Raw genomic sequence first — 3,771 nt, 5'->3', positions numbered from 1 at the left:
TCGCCGCGCTGAATTCCCGCTCGTCTCGCTTATTTCATTTTTGCGCGGGACGGCTGGCAATCGGGGGCCGGCAATCCGTATTTTCCACGGGAGTGCCGGACATCCCGCGTACGTGACCGCTCGGCGGAGAAGATTCTGATTTCCAGAGCCGCCGCGAGAATTACCGGCGAGCGCACCGGCGTGGAGTCGCGTGCGGGGCTCGTCGTCCGTTCGGAAGCTCTCGCTCTTTCGAAGCCGTTCTTGACGGAACGAAATTGCACGACGAGGGGGGCTGTCGCCGTTCCGAATTCGGGCATTGAACACGGTACGTGGTTATCGGCGTTTCCAGACCAATGGCTGACGTCTTCGCCGGATGGTGTGTGTACGCCGCGTGTGCACGTGTGCGTACGTAGGCGCTCGCTCAAGCTCGCCTCTCAATAAGAAGCTGAAATTCGCCGGCGACACACGTAGCGCGGGTATAATGCGCGGAAATAGATACGCTCTCGGGCGCAAAGGGCACCAGGAGGGAGAGAGCGCACTCGGAGCGCACGATCCTCTTCCGGTAGACCCTCCGCCGAGAGAGCGACGAGAGCTCGTCCCGCCATTGTCGCGAGGTAGATTCGCCGACTCGAAAGTTGATTAACTTCCGAGCCGCCACGACGCGACCGTCTTTCTCTTTCTCTCCTCTTCCCCCTCCCTCCCGCCTACCCCACTCTCTTTCTCTCTCTTTGTGACTAAACGGAATATTGCGCGGGCGATCCTTGCGTTTGGGATTTGAGCTCAGCGACTTTGTTATTATATTTTGTTATCTCCGTCTACTTTCGTCTCTGACGGATTTTCATTTTCCATTTGTGTCTCTCGCGGCGTCGAAACGCTTAAACGACGACGACGACGACGGCAGCAGACGACGGAGCAGCAACGGCAATGGCCGTCGCCGAATGACGTCAGGGAAATAAAGACCACGAACGAGCATCCGGGAGCGTGGTCAGGCAGTTAGACAAAACACAGTTAGACAGTTTGGACACACACACACACACACACGCTCAGACACGACAGTTAGACACGCAGCTCTTGCCGCAGTTGGACATACAGTTTGTCCGACTTTCCACGCGCGCACCGAATACACTCGTCTCGTCGCGCACACGTCGCGTCTTTCATTCGCACCCGACAACTCAGCTCTCTCTCTCTCTCTCTCTCTCTCTCGCTCGTTTCCTCGTCTTGGATATTCGGCGAGCGAAAATCGTGGTTATCGGTTAATCAATTATTCCGTAATCGAATAAATTGACATTTCTTAACTGTCACTTGGCAACGTGTAATTTGGCATTTTCCGTCAGCTACCTGGGACTCTGAGGGCTGGTGCAGGTTTCTACACTGTGTGTTCCGACTAAAAATCTGAAAAAAAATTTTCGTATGTTTATGAGAGCTTTTAACAGAAAGTTTGTATTGTTTTAAAAGTCATCGAGATATTTTCGCTGCCGTTATCTGTGATCCAAGTCAAGAATGTTTGATTCCAAGTCAAGAATGTTTGTTATAATTGGTATTGTTGCTGTTTTTAAAAATTGAGATATGTTTATATTTTAGATTACTTTGATATCTTCGATTTAATATTTCTGTTCGATCGTATCAGTGAAAGAATTCGAATTTTGTCTCGGATTGGTTAAATTTGAGGCCATGGCTACCACCAAGAGAATAAGAATAAATATTAAATATTGGGAGTAGGAATTCGGAGTTATTTTCACACAACGAAATGAACGGAAGCCATATGACAAAATTTCTATACTTATATTCTTCTCATTCTTTTCCATTATGCATTATGTTTAATAGCACTATTCTTAATTCTTAATATTTAATATTTATTTTTAATATATTTCCATTGTGCGCTGGGTCTTAAGTACTAAAACAAAGCTAAGAAAAATAAATACAGAGTTAATATATAGCCGTATACCATTATTTTCATCCCATTCGGTGCTGCGACCTTGCGGAAAGCCGACGAAATATCTTCTCTCTTACATCCTTAAGACGGTTACAGCACTCGTGTCCTAACATTCGAATAAATTTCATCTACAAAACATATCTTTTACCTACAAAGCAACTGATCAACATGAGATGCCCTCAAGTACGCCTTCGGTCATTCGTCACATAAATCCACGAACGCGATAATATTTACGCGCATAGTTTTGATTGTCGTTATTGCCTCGAAGCTCTCGAATCGGTTATCATCGACCCGAAAAGATTTATTTGTCTCATTTATATATCTCCTTTTCCCTCACGGAATAATTATTTACAATAGGGGCTTTTTCAAATTTTGATATTTTTCTGCGGTGACAATCAATGGGAAGAGTCCAAAAAATATGTAACCTACTTACTTTTTTAACTACTTTTTTTCAACGTAACTTTTCAGAACTTCTGACATCTCCATTTTAATTTGCGATTGTCAGACGTTACTGATTTCCTCATAACTTGAACAAATTATTGATCTTTTAATCACGTTACGTGATTTAAAAAACTTAAATAACTCTCCTCGATCGTCGCACACCCAGCAAAAAAGGATTTGAACTTAAAAACATAGCCTTAGTAATCCATTGTTTAAGCATATGTATCTCTGCTCGTGTACTGAGGGTCTAATTAAATCTTCGCCTCCCTTAATAGATGAGTCTATAATATATTAAAAATATTAAATATCTTAGTATAATATAGAATTATAATTAATTATTCTCATATTGTTTATTGTTTATTATATGATTGCTTATCTCTAAAATACAATTTAAAGGCCCAATAGTACAACTTGCAGACCCAATCTCCGATTTAAACAACAATTCAATATTTATTCTCGTAAAAATGTTGTTTCGTTATATTACCAATAAACCAAAGTTTATAAATAAAAATATATTCTAATCTCTCCGATACTTTTTTTACAATTTCTGTCTGAACCTTAAAAGATACGATATCCTACGTACAACCATGATTCACATGTTGGAAAAAAATAGTTAAAAAACATAGATAGGTTGCATATTTATCGGGCTCTCCCAATTGATTATCACAGTCTGAGTAACGAAGAAGAATTTTACCAAAACTGCCGCAAAAAAATCAAAATGTGAAAAGGGCCCTTTATTGTAAATAATCACTCCTCACGGAACGCACATGCGAAACACGAGTGATTTTCATCCATCAGCCGTGATCGCGATAAGCGTCGCGAACGCGGAGCAACGGGAGGCAAAGACAAGGTGCGCGCGAGCGGGCGCGCGTGCGACGGTGCTATTTAATTTAGCTTTTAGCGGCGCTAATGAAACGCGAGTGGCGGCAAATGGCATCGATCGTCGGCGGACGCCGATGGATTTCGCCGTCGCGCGGCGGCGGCGGTGGGAAATTATTCCCTTATACGGCGAATTCCATTAGGCGCACCCTTCGATTAAGCGGACGCGCGGATCGATCGACGACGCAAATATGCTGCGTAAACAACGCTCGGATTTGGCCCCTCTCTCTCTCTCTCTCTCTCTGCCTCATAAGGGGATCCTCCCTTTGAGAAGGGCCCGACGCGACGCTCGGTACCGCTCGACCGACCGGGATCGAATTTCCTATTTCGTGACGGCGATCCCTCCGTCGGCCGTCGGCGCTTCCGAGGACCGTCGCGGCGATCGTCGAAATCGAAGCCTGATTCGTCGGCCCTCGCGGGCACTCATTAGTGTCAACAGCCCGCAGGAGCAGAGGCGACCGGGTTGTTTGCATGTTTGCGAATATCGTCTCCGCGATGAGATCTGAGATTTGCATTGGTCCCCCCTACCCCCCCCCCCC

This window comes from Dinoponera quadriceps, unplaced genomic scaffold (genome assembly GCF_001313825.1).
Source record: "Dinoponera quadriceps isolate SergipeBrazil2010 unplaced genomic scaffold, ASM131382v1 scaffold1352, whole genome shotgun sequence".
Taxonomy (NCBI): domain Eukaryota; kingdom Metazoa; phylum Arthropoda; class Insecta; order Hymenoptera; family Formicidae; genus Dinoponera; species Dinoponera quadriceps.
Note: the sequence above shows the minus strand (reverse complement) of the source record.